At 39.3% G+C, this 14587-nt stretch overlaps 1 protein-coding gene across 9 annotated transcripts in view; it reads right to left on the reverse strand.

The window, feature by feature from the left end:
* The window catches only part of Zmynd8 (Zinc finger MYND-type containing 8), a 154713-nt gene extending 148389 nt beyond the window's left edge, over window positions 1-6324 (reverse strand). For 4 of the 9 annotated variants that reach the window (XM_070104124.1, XM_070104123.1, XM_070104122.1 and 1 more), the window contains exon 1: window positions 6175-6313. The gene's annotated coding sequence lies outside the window, so the exon portion shown is untranslated. Of the gene's footprint in view, window positions 1-5919; window positions 6033-6174 lie in introns of those variants that run through there. The other 5 variants (XM_070104120.1, XM_070104116.1, XM_070104115.1 and 2 more) reach the window with 3 other exon arrangements.
* Window positions 6325-14587: the final 8263 nt, after the last annotated feature.

The raw sequence follows: 14587 nt of genomic DNA on the forward strand, positions 1-14587 counted from the left end.
TCACCTTTACACAACTACCGCAGTGCATCATACATTGCAGGTTCCCATGGCAGTGTGCACAACTCTCTCTGGATTGATGGTAACTAATTTAATGACTAGATAAAAAACTTAAAAAAAAAAAAAAAAAAAAAATCTCAACTTAAAAACCCAGTAACTAGATTATAAACTTACTTCAGTATCAGGTCTATACTACATATATCTTGAAATCTACAGCAATATCTAAATGAAGAGAATAATTATAAGTACAACTGTTAAATATTAATAGAAGGACACAACAGGCCACCACCACATCCTGCATTACTATACAGTACTGTTACATCATATAAAAAAAGTGAAAGAATAACAGAATGTCAGGATTAAAAATTTATCCAAAGAAATTATAAGAGCCAAGGACAAGCCAATTTTCTGTTAATCAAAGTTAAAAATTCAGACTTCATATCAGCTGTTATACTGTCCAGTACATGTTTACAGCACAGTAATGGAAGAAATCACTATACTGAACTATACTGCCTTTTCAAATCTCTAAATGCCATAACTCAAAATTAATACCAAATTTGCATTAAATTAATGCCCATAACACCTACTGACAACTCTAATAAACACTATAATTCTTGTAAATCAAATTGTATTTTGTTTTACGCACAAGGCTTCACATAACGCACCAATTTTTACTTTATTAATACTGCCTATGATATGTTCTATTGAGAATTTACGTATGTATATAGTATATAGTACATTGTGACTTTGTCAATGGTCCAAGTCGGACCGAAACGTCATCGTAAGCTTCTCTCTTTTATGTGCGGGTTATTTGTGTATTGGACTCCAAGTGAGCAATAAAGTAGGAAGTGTAGAATAGACCCGGTGAAAAGCAGCAGAGCTGCAGGAAGAAAAATAGAAGACTTTTAAAATCTGGGAAACTCGACTATTCAACCTGCTACCATAACCTGCTGTAGCAAGTGTAGATGTATATTCAAGAGGAAACTGGATCATACCTCTGCTGTGCCATATTAACCAGGCTGTGATGGATACACAGACTGGCAGGCCACAAACAATCTGGTTAACCAGGCAATCAACAAGAAAGTCTGACCCCAGGCAAGACCAAGAGAGTAAGAATACTCTTAACAAGTTACGTGCATATCATGCAGGCAAATCACAGAGAAATCCAATAAGCATGTTGTATTTAACCATCTCCCAACCAAGATTACATATAATTCCAAATATAATACAGTGGACCCCCGCATAACGATCACCTCCGAATGCGACCAATTATGTAAGTGTATTTATGTAAGTGTGTTTGTACATGTATGTTTGGGGGTCTGAAATGGACTAATCTACTTCACAATATTCCTTATGGGAACAAATTCAGTCAGTACTGGCACCTGAACATACTTCTGGAGTGAAAAAATATCGTTAACCGGGGGTCCACTGTACATTATTACATTAAGTCCTTAAAATGTCCTATGTAGATGATATGCCTTAAAATATAAAAAGTGCTGTATTTTTTCATAAATAACTCTTGGAGTCTCTCTCAATTTTGTCTTGACAGTGGCTAGTTCAAGAATTTCAACTTGGTAAAAAAATCCATGTGCTTATTACCCATAAAGACTCTTCCATACTAAATGACTGGAAAAATGATGCAATACACCTGAAATTCTTACCCACTGTTTGGCACTTGAACTAACTTAATTAAGAAGTTACCAAAGTTAATAGCATTTCATTCCTTCCAAAATAATTTAACATTTGAGAGACAATAACTTATAGTATGTACAAGAATGATAAATTTCTTTCACTCACTGAAAAACTAGCAGCTTCAAAATGCCTTTCAGACATTTAAATATGACAAGGGCAGGTATTAGGTGTTGCACCAACTATTTCTATCATCAGTATATACCTGATGTCTTCATTTGATATCAACCTGCATTATCCCAAATGGATATACAAAAAACTGTGTAAATTTTAATTAAAAGTAACATATACACAGTCAAAAAATTTTACAGCAAAAAATTTAATTATGGTACGGAACTAACGTGTTACCAACGTAATGGCTTATGAGAAGGGGGCGAATTTGTGTTTTCCTTTCACTCACACAATAACTACACCAGAGAGCATTTCAAGCTTATTTTAATAATGAACCACAAAATGTTAGATTTCTGATCGAGCAAAGATGCTCAGATTTTAAACCCAGAGGGTTAACCATCCAGAGTAACACAACCAAGTCTGCATGTCATCAGGGAATATTAATCTTATTTTCCCTGGGTCTTGAAAATAACATATCAAAATATTTGGGGATCCACAACTTGCATAGACAAATGACAAAATACCTTGTATCATACAGCACTGAGGCTTGTACACATGTTAAAAGTGACAGATCACTGTTAGACATCAAACACCTTATATACATACAACAGTAAAAGAGAAATAACTAAATTCAAGGCAACAGCAGTAATACCAACAATTCAAAAGTACTTCGTACCTAACTAATGAAAGTGCAACATAGGAAGAAAATTTCTTGTACAATATTTTTAATACAGTGTTGCACAGTAACGGCAGTTTGTGTCCAGAATACAGTGTTGCACAGTAACGGCAGTTTGTGTCCAACAGAATACAGTGTTGCACAGTAACGGCAGTTTGTGTCCAACAGAATACAGTGTTGCACAGTAATGGCAGTTTGTGTCCAACAGAATACAGTGTTGCACAGTAATGGCAGTTTGTGTCCAACAGTAAAACTCACATTAGCAGCAATATAGAATGTGTTTAAAAGACAATCTGCATAGTATGTTGGCTGTATTTATTTTATATTAACATTATATTCATGATAAGCACTAAACCCATGTGGGCCATTCGGCGCAAGATGTGGGAGAGGCTTGATCCTCTATCTGCTGTGCATAAGACTGATGGGATTCCTATTTGTACTCACCTAATGAATTATCTCAACCTTATATCACACATATAATCAACTGTGTTCTAAGCCTTAATTGTATTGGATGCTTTTATTCTTATTAACTATAGAGTAGAAGGACTGACAGAAGAGAACTGTTGTATAAAAAAACATTGACCTCATACGAACATTGTTACATAAAGAAGGAAACCCACTATCACACAGACTGGAGACTAGCTGATCTATATATAGTATGCATTTCAATCTTGGTCAACATTCTTATCAGCAGAGATCATAATATACATATCACCTATTCTCCTATCTTTATCTACACATAGGTTTCCTACCGCTGACATGCTCACTATTTTTATCCAAACAAAAATATGATATCCACGAGCCTATATGAGACAAATTATGCACACCAACTACTGAATGATGAAAATAAGTCCTGTAACGGCTTTGGTGGGTTATAATATGCTGTTATTATTATTATAATCATGGAGTAGCGCTAAACCCGTAGAAATTATACGGTGCCTGGGGGGGGGCTGGAAGGCATTCTGGGACAATTCAGGGAACTGGAGCACAGATCCAATTCCCTAGATCAAGAGCCCCTCACCAGCATCAAGGAACCCCCGTTGAGCGGTATAATATATTAGATCTTCATTACTTGTCATGTTGTGAATACAGCAATATATTACAACAATGAAGATCCCAAAAGAAATAGTCAATGACTACTTCAAAATGCTTGCATCATTTATTCCTATAACAATTATGTACTAAATTCACTGAAAATTTATAATAGTCTGTGAAATTATAGCTTATTTTTTTAAGTTACAATATATAACATATGACTAATTTACAAAAAAAGTACTTATTATCATAGTAGTAATGTTATGTTAATAATGTTATGATTATTATTTACTGAAAGCTATTATCACCTTTAATAATAATTACCATTCATAATCTATCACTATCTATAATCATTATCCCTATTCATAAATCCCTACTGGGTATATAATCATTATTATGATTATTAATTTTGCATTGGTTCCATATAAATTATAACTACAATAATATTGTTAGTCATATTGTGAGAGCTAAACCTGTAGGGTAAGTAAGCTTATTCTATTATACACAAATACAGTTACATAGATTATTATACAAAACAGCACATGTGTAGAGATCCCAGGATAACCCAAAAAAGTTCGAGTGATTTATTTCCATTGGTGTCATACAACTGCTGGAGAAAGGCGAGAGGATTAAACCTGACCCAGAGTCATTATTAGTATGTTTATTTAGGTACAGGTATACATAAATAATTACCCAATTATCATACATGAAGCAATAGGTGCAAATTACCTAGGATAACCCAAAAGTCAAAATGACTTATTTCCACTGGAGTCTTTTGTAAATTAATCAAATCCTAATAATTTTTCATAGTCAATATTATTAAACCAATAATATAATTGTACTTATATCAGGCAATTTATTAATTACAAGATAAACTACTCATTAAGTATCGACCCCAATGGAAATTCAAGGATCCTATGGAAATACATCAGTCTTACTTTCTTTGGGTTATCATAGGTAATTTACACACACGTTAAACTATGCGTGACAATTGAACTTATGTGTACATGTACCTAAATATACTCATTAATGTTTGTGGAGATTTAAAGAGTTTTTAAAGGTGAAAATTAAGTGTTTTATGTATTTGCAAAATCCTTAAGAGAGACAAGTTACTACTGTAACGGTATATAAATTATACCTGAGCTGACATAAAACAGGAATACTCATAATGACTTTTATAATGCAATCCTACAATAGCAATACAATATAATGTATTTTATAATACAATCCTACAACAGCAATACAGCATAAATACATTATATTTAAACTAATGCGAGCAGAAAAAGCCTAAGTGCTATAAACCTTAATTTTTAATCTGAAAGAATATAATTTTAATAAATCTGCCATTTACTGCATATGATTATCTCAAGATATATTTACCGGTGATTATAAAATACAACTTTAGTAATTTTAAATACTAATACCTAGATATTCTAGTAATTTTTATTGATGTAGATGTGGAGACATAAAAACTAAGTGACTTTGACTTTCATTAGAGTTATCCTAGATAATTTACACATATTAAACTATGTATGATAATTGTAATTATGTATACCTGTACCTAAATAAACTTACTAAACATTTGTGATATAGTGTTAAATTACAAACTAAGAAACCTTGTAAGTTATTATTACTCATGTATAAGTTCAATGTTAATTATTTTAACATTATAATCACGGGAGAACGCTAAACCCGTATTATAACATACACCATTTTACTTAGATTTGTATTTAGGCAATTACAGTACATCATTATAATCAAAATGATGCGCTAAACCTACAAGGGTTATACAGCGGTTACAGTATATTAATATAATTGTCCTTAATAGTTTGACAGTGGTTATATTGTAGTCATTATAATCATGGAGGAGCGCTAAACCCGTAGGATTATACAGCGCCTGTGTGGGGGGGATGATGGAAGGTATTCAGGGTTAATTTAGGGAGCTGGAACACTGATCCAGTTCCCTAGATCAAGAGCCCTCCAGCATCAAGGAACCTTCCATGAGGGGCTATGATGACTTAACCTAAAATATTCATACAATACCTAGAAAAAAATACAATTCCGTTGGGGTTAAAAATATATTTATAAATTGACATTACCAGAAAACCTAGATAATTTTTCATAGGCCTAAGCCAAAAAAAAAACAGAAAAAAAAACACAAAGGGGGCATTAAACCTGATTAAAACTTAAGTATGAGAATAAATGTGAATATATAGGAGTTAATTATTATTGTTTAAACTTAAATAATGATAAAACATGAGATAAATAACAGGAGACATGATGGTAGGAAAAATTATGAAGTGTCAAGCGTTGTGGTGGAGACGTTGGAGGACATCACCACCTCTTGGACCATCTGAGCGGCCACCACCTGCCACCACACCATCCCCCAGCTGGTTACTGCTTCACCTTACCTTACCCCTGGGGCAAGACGTGCCCCCGGGCGCCCTGGGGGTGCTAGGGCAGCGTGGGGTCAATATGGTAGAGGTTGGAGCGGGTAGCCATTAAGGAAAAGTGTTGGTGAGGGTCTCTCCCTCACTGCTCCCCCCCACAATGTGGGACCCTCGCCAACACCGCCTCCCACACACTCCCCCCCCCAAACCCCACCACTAATCCAGGCCTAAGGTATCCATAGGCCTATTCCAAAAGCGCAATACATCCAGACGCACCTGGGAGAGGGATAAGTTATCTTGTAAGAGGAGTGAGGAAGGACGCGCGTCCGTCCGCCATCATAACCCTGGCGTACTGAGCGCTCTCCTTGCCGAGCACTCCCCGCACTGCGCGCCATAACGTCGCTTCTCCCGTACTAACACTCGCGACTCTCGTCCTTATGCTGTCGCAGCCGCGCGCCCTCCCTCGCCGCTTCGATCTCCACTAACCTACAGATGACACCAGAGTCAAGGCGACTTATTATATACTTGATAATCTCCTCATATCGCTTTCTTATATATATTGTACCTATTTTATCTCGTTCTTGCAATGGGGAAGGTCCCTGGGAAGTCGCTATAATGGATTTAATGGCACATCTGGGCCTTAAATGGGCCAAAGTGAGAGGCCTTGGCGACCCTGTCTCCTCTGGGGTGAAAGAAAAGGAGCAAAATCATGTTTTGTTGTGAGTTTAATCCCCACGAGGTACATTGGTGGACTATAATGTGTGTTGGGTAGGCAGTCAGTCTATGTCTGACACTGTATATTCATTTTCTTGTAGTCATTCCAGCGGGGAGAGTGAAGTAACTCGGGGCATCTCAATGAACAATGGCTGGGGGATAATGTGTGTGTTTCTTGCTCCAAATGATCACGGGGGACTTATATTAACACTATCAATGTCTGTGTTGCTCCTCTAACTCTTCTACGCCCAAAAGACCTGATTATAAAACCATTCAGTGGGCACCATTAGACCAGAAAGTATTTTTAACTGGTGACTTAATAAGGAGGGGCTTAAGACCAAGCAAAGAAGGCACTGACACACAACAGGAAGCAGCGATTTAAATAACCCTCATTTTCTTGGCTCTAACAGAAGGCATGTTATCCTGGTAATGTGTACCTTGGGTCAGTGTAATCAGGGTTAATGGCCAGCCTTCAGTGTTACACGTGTGGGGGGAGGGACCATTGATCACAGTGTAGGCGTCGGGGGTCACATATCTGCCTCATGTCTGTCAGGATTCCTTGCTATTACCTGCACGTGATCTTTCTGTCTAGTTTTTTGGGTGTGATAATTTCACTATACTTGTAACAACATGACAGGATATGTGTGAGTTATTGATAGATTTATGAAAGATATACACCGGTATATGTCACTATATACAAGGTGTATATACACCAATATATACCAAAAGGAATGTATATATTCTAGCCCCTTAAAAATAGTCGTGAGGTCAGTCGACCTAAAACCAACGAACTAGGTATAATTACTTTCCTTAACACCACCAGTTTTATATACGAATCATCTAAACAGGACTAATAGGCCTATAGAACTATATTCAAACAGATAAAAAAAAGTCAATGTGACTATATACAAAATTGCCAACTGACTGTCATGTTCAGACCTATTTAGTGGCAGCAAAATACGTGTCTAACCCAGCACAATAATGCCTTTATTTACTACCAGTACATGTACAAGGTATACCAGTACATGTACAAGGTATACCAGTACATGTACAAGGTATACAAGTACATGTACAAGGTATACAAGCACATGTACAAGGTATACAAGTACATGTACAAGGTATACAAGTACATGTACAAGGTATACAAGTACATGTACAAGGTATACTAGTACATGTACAAGGTATACTAGTACATGTACAAGGTATACAAGTACATGTACAAGGTATACCAGTACATGTACAAGGTATACCAGTACATGTACAAGGTGTACCAGTACATGTACAAGGTATACCAGTACATGTACAAGGTATACCAGTACATGTACAAGGTATACAAGTACATGTACAAGGTATACCAGTACATGTACAAGGTATACAAGTACATGTACAAGGTATACCAGTACATGTACAAGGTATACAAGAACATGTACAAAGTACAGAAGTACACGTACAAGGTATAAAAGTACATATACAAGGTATACAAGTACATGTACAAGATATACAAGCACATGTACAAGGTATACAAGTACATGTACAAGGTATACAAGTACATATACAAGGTATACAAGTACATGTGCAAGGTATACAAGTACATATACAAGGTATACAAGTACATGTACAAGGTATACAAGTACACGTACAAGGTATACAAGTACATGTACAAGGTATACAAGTACATGTAAAAGGTATACCAGTACATGTACAAGGTATACAAGTACATGTACAAGGTATACAAGTACATGTACAAGGTATACTAGTACATGTACAAGGTATACTAGTACATGTACAAGGTATACAAGTACATGTACAAGGTATACCAGTACATGTACAAGGTATACCAGTACATGTACAAGGTATACCAGTACATGTACAAGGTATACCAGTACATGTACAAGGTATACAAGTACATGTACAAGGTATACCAGTACATGTACAAGGTATACAAGTACATGTACAAAGTATACAAGTACACGTACAAGGTATACAAGTACATGTACAAGGTATACAAGTACATGTACAAGGTATACAAGTACATGCACAAGGTATACAAGTACATGTACAAGGTATACAAGTACATATACAAGGTATACAAGTACATGTGCAAGGTATACAAGTACATGTACAAGGTATACAAGTACATATACAAGGTATACAAGTACATGTGCAAGGTATACAAGTACATATACAATTCAATTCAATTCAATTCAAAGTTTATTCTCTATAAGGATTACAATGCTGAGTTTACAGAAATTTGGTTATTGTTTGGTTTACATGTAGTAAAATTGTGATTACAGAGTGTACCACTAGAACGCTTAGCATGACTAGGCATTTCGGGCATACTTAGTTTTATTCTTAATCGTAAAATATTACAAATTATGAGGTAAGTTGGTATTATGGCTAAGTGACTAAATACTAGTTTGTGAGTTTAGCAATGTGAATGCTTTTGTTTTGGCACAGTACATAGTTTCAGTATTGGAGTATCACAGGATTCATTATTTTAAGACTGAGATTAATATTTCTGTTCCTGTTTATGGTCAAATGAGTGAGTGAGTGTAAGTGTGAACCACCAGGTGGTATTCGTGTAGTTAGTTGACGGGGTGTATCAGGGAGATAAGATGTTTTCTAATGGTAGTTTTGAAGGTGATGAAGGTGTCTGCAGTTCTAGAGTTCTCAGTTAGGGTATTCCAGATTTTAGGGCCTTTGACATACATTGAATTTTTGTAAAAGTTTAGTCGGACACGGGGAATGTCGTAGAGATGTTTGTTTCTGGTGTTATGCCTGTGGGTTCTGTCACAACTATCAAGAAAGCGTTTTAGGTCAAGGTTGATATTAGAGTTTAAGGCCCTGTAGATATAGATTGCACAGTAGTAAGTGTGGATGTACTGAACTGGGAGTAAGTTTAGATCTTTGAAGAGTGGGGGGGTGTGCTGCCAGGGATGGGATTTAGTGATTATTCTTACTGCAGCTTTTTGTTGGGTTATTGTTGGCTTTAGGTGTGTTGCTGCAGTTGATCCCCAAGCACAAATAGCGTAGGTGAGGTATGGATAAATAAGTGAGTGGTATAGTGTGAGAAGGGCATTTGGCGGCATATAGTATCGTATCTTGGAGAGGATCCCAACCGTTTTGGATACTTTTTTGGCTATATGCTGGATATGGGTGCTGAAATTCAGGTTGTTGTCAAGGTATAAGCCTAGGAATTTTCCCCCATTATTTCTGGTAATTAGAGTGTTGTCAATCTTAATGTTAATTTGTGCATCTCCTGCTCTGCTACCAAACATAATATAGTAGGTTTTGTCAGTGTTAAGCGTAAGTTTATTGGCTGTCATCCAAGTCGATATTTTAATCAGCTCCTCATTCACAATGGTGTTGAGGGTGGCAAGATTAGGGTGAGAGATGACATAAGTCGTGTCATCAGCAAAGAGAATGGGTTTCAGGTGTTGGGATACGTTTGGAAGGTCATTGATGTATATGAGGAAGAGCAGGGGACCAAGGACACTTCCCTGCGGAACTCCAGTATCAAGTGGCCGTGTTGCTGATGCTGTGTCTTTAATGGTGACGTACTGATACCTATTAGTAATGTATACAAGTACATGTACAAGGTATACAAGTACATGTACAAGGTATACAAGTACATGTACAAGGTATACAGGTACATGTACAAGGTATACCAGGACATGTACAAGGTATACAAGTACATGTAGAAGATATACAAGTACATGTACAAGGTATACAAGTACATGTACAAGGTATACAAGTACATATACAAGGTATACAAGTACATGTGCAAGGTATACAAGTACATATACAAGGTATACAAGTACATGTACAAGGTATACAAGTACATGTACAACGTATACAAGTACATGTAAAAGGTATACCAATACATGTACAAGGTATACAAGTACATGTACAAGGCATACAAGTACATGTACAAGGTATACAAGTACATGGTATAAACCTTGGTAATAAATACCGACAAGTTGGTTTATAAAGACACGTAAGCAAACAGTGATCAAGGTTCCAGGACCGAAACGTTTTCTAATAAATATGTTATAGTGTTTGCTTACGTGTCTTTCTAAACCATACAAGTACATGTACAAGGTATACCAATACATGTACAAGGTGTACCAGTACATGTACAAGGTATACAAGTAAATGTATAAGGTATACAAGTACATGTACAAGGTATACCAGTACATGTACAAGGTATACCAGTACATGTACAAGGTATACAAGTACATGTACAAGGTATACCAGTACATGTACAATGTATACAAGTACATGTACAAATTATACAAGTACACGTACAAGGTATACAAGTACAAATACAAGGTATACAAGTACATGTACAAGGTATACAAGACATGTACAAGGTATACAAGTACATGTACAAGGTATACAAGTACATGTACAAGGTATACAAGTACATGTACAACGTATACCAGTACATGTACAAGGTACACAAGTACGTGTACAAGGCATACAAGTACATGTACAAGGCATACTAGTACATGTACAAGGTATACAAGACATGTACAAGGTATACAAGTACATGTACAAGGTATACAAGTACATGTGCAAGGTATACAAGTACATATACAAGGTATACAAGTACATGTACAAGGTATACAAGTACATGTACAAGGTATACAAGTACATGTACAACGTATACCAGTACATGTACAAGGTACACAAGTACGTGTACAAGGCATACAAGTACATGTACAAGGTATACTAGTACATGTACAAGGTATACAAGTACATGTACAAGGTATACCAGTACATGTACAAGGTATACCAGTACATGTACAAGGTTTACCAGTACATGTACAAGGTATACAAGTACATGTACAAGGTATACCAGTACATGTACAAGGAATACAAGTACATGTACAAAGTATACAAGTACACGTACAAGGTATACCAGTAGATATACAAGGTATACCAGTACATGTACAAGGTATAACAGTACATGTACAAGGTATACAAGTACATGTACAAGGTATACAAGTACATGCACAAGGTATACCAGTACATGTACAAGGTATAACAGTACATGTACAAGATATACAAGTACATGTACAAGGTATACAGGTACATGTACAAGGTATACATGTACAAGATATACCAGTACATGTACAAGGTATACAAGTACATGTACAAGGTATACAAGTACATGTACAAGGTATACTAGTACATGTACAAGGTATACAAGACATGTACAAGGTATACAAGTACATGTACAAGGTATACAAGTACATGTGCAAGGTATACAAGTACATGTACAAGATATACCAGTACATGTACAAGGTATACAAGTACATGTACAAGGTATACAAGTACATGTACAAGATATACCAGTACATGTACAAGGTATACAAGTACATGTACAAGGTATACAAGTACATGTACAAGGTATACTAGTACATGTACAAGGTATACAAGACATGTACAAGGTATACAAGTACATGTACAAGATATACCAGTACATGTACAAGGTATACAAGTACATGTACAAGGTATACAAGTACATGTACAAGGTATACAAGTACATGTACAAGGTATACAGACCATAGCTGACATCAGTGACATACTACTATATAGAAAGCCCCTTGTTATGCTGAGCATTTCCCGCAAATTATGTCACTTTTGTCCCAGGATGCGACCCACACCAGTCCACTAACACCCAGGATGTGACCCACACCAGTCCACTAACACCCAGGATGTGACCCACACCAGTCCACTAACACCCAGGATGTGACCCACACCAGTCCACTAACACCCAGGATGTGACCCACACCAGTTCACTAACACCCAGGATGTGACCCACACCAGTTCACTAACACCCAGGATGTGACCCACACCAGTCCACTAACACCCAGGATGTGACCCACACCAGTTCACTAACACCCAGGATGTGACCCACACCAGTCCACTAACACCCAGGATGCGACCCACACCAGTCCACTAACACCCAGGATGCCACCCACACCAGTCCACTAACACCCAGGATGTGACCCACACCAGTTCACTAACACCCAGGATGTGACCCACACCAGTTCACTAACACCCAGGATGTGACCCACACCAGTTCACTAACACCCAGGATGTGACCCACACCAGTCCACTAACACCCAGGATGCGACCCACACCAGTCCACTAACACCCAGGATGCCACCCACACCAGTCCACTAACACCCAGGATGTGACCCACACCAGTTCACTAACACCCAGGATGTGACCCACACCAGTCCACTAACACCCAGGATGTGACCCACACCAGTTCACTAACACCCAGGATGTGACCCACACCAGTCCACTAACACCCAGGATGTGACCCACACCAGTTCACTAACACCCAGGATGTGACCCACACCAGTCCACTAACACCCAGGATGCGACCCACACCAGTCCACTAACACCCAGGATGCCACCCACACCAGTCCACTAACACCCAGAATGTGACCCACACCAGTTCACTAACACCCAGGATGTGACCCACACCAGTCCACTAACACCCAGGATGTGACCCACACCAGTCCACTAACACCCAGGATGTGACCCACACCAGTCCACTAACACCCAGGATGCGACCCACACCAGTCCACTAACACCCAGGATGTGACCCACACCAGTCCACTAACACCCAGGATGTGACCCCACACCAGTCCACTAACACCCAGGATGCGACCCACACCAGTCCACTAACACCCAGGATGTGACCCACACCAGTCCACTAACACCCAGGATGTGACCCCACACCAGTCCACTAACACCCAGGATGCGACCCACACCAGTCCACTAACACCCAGGATGCGACCCACACCAGTCCACTAACACCCAGGATGCCACCCACACCAGTCCACTAACACCCAGGATGCCACCCATACCAGTCCACTAACACCCAGGATGTGACCCACACCAGTCCACTAACACCCAGGATGCCACCCACACCAATCCACTAACACCCAGGATGCCATCCACACCAGTCCACTAACACCCAGGATGCGACTCACACCAGTCCACTAACACCCAGGATGCCACCCACACCAGTCCACTAACACCCAGGATGCCACCAACACCAGTCCACTAACACCCAGGATGCCACCCACACCAATCCACTAACACCCAGGATGCCACCCACACCAATCCACTAACACCCAGGATGCCACCCACACCAGTCCACTAACACCCAGGATGCCACCAACACCAGTCCACTAACACCCAGGATGCCACCCACACCAGTCCACTAACACCCAGGATGCCACCCACACCAGTCCACTAACACCCAGGATGTGACCCACACCCAGGATGTGACCCACACCCAGGATGTGACCCACACCAGTCCACTAACACCCAGGATGCCACCCACACCAATCCACTAACAGCCAGGATGCCATCCACACCAGTCCACTAACACCCAGGATGCGACTCACACCAGTCCACTAACACCCAGGATGCCACCCACACCAGTCCACTAACACCCAGGATGCCACCAACACCAGTCCACTAACACCCAGGATGCCACCCACACCAATCCACAAACACCCAGGATGCCACCCACACCAGTCCACTAACACCCAGGATGCCACCCACACCAGTCCACTAACACCCAGGATGCCACCCACACCAATCCACTAACACCCAGGATGCCACCCACACCAATCCACTAACACCCAGGATGCCACCCACACCAGTCCACTAACACCCAGGATGCCACCAACACCAGTCCACTAACACCCAGGATGTGACCCACACCAGTCCACTAACACCCAGGATGCCACCCACACCAGTCCACTAATACCCAGGATGTGACCCACACCAATCCACTAACACCCAGGATGCCACCCACACCAGTCCACTAACACCCAGGATGCCACCCACACCAATCCACTAACACCCAGGATGCCACCCACACCAATCCACTAACACCCAAGATGCCATCCACACCAGTCCACTAACACCCAGGATGCCA

The sequence above is a fragment of the Cherax quadricarinatus genome, chromosome 89 (genome assembly GCF_038502225.1).
Source record: "Cherax quadricarinatus isolate ZL_2023a chromosome 89, ASM3850222v1, whole genome shotgun sequence".
NCBI lineage: Eukaryota > Metazoa > Arthropoda > Malacostraca > Decapoda > Parastacidae > Cherax > Cherax quadricarinatus.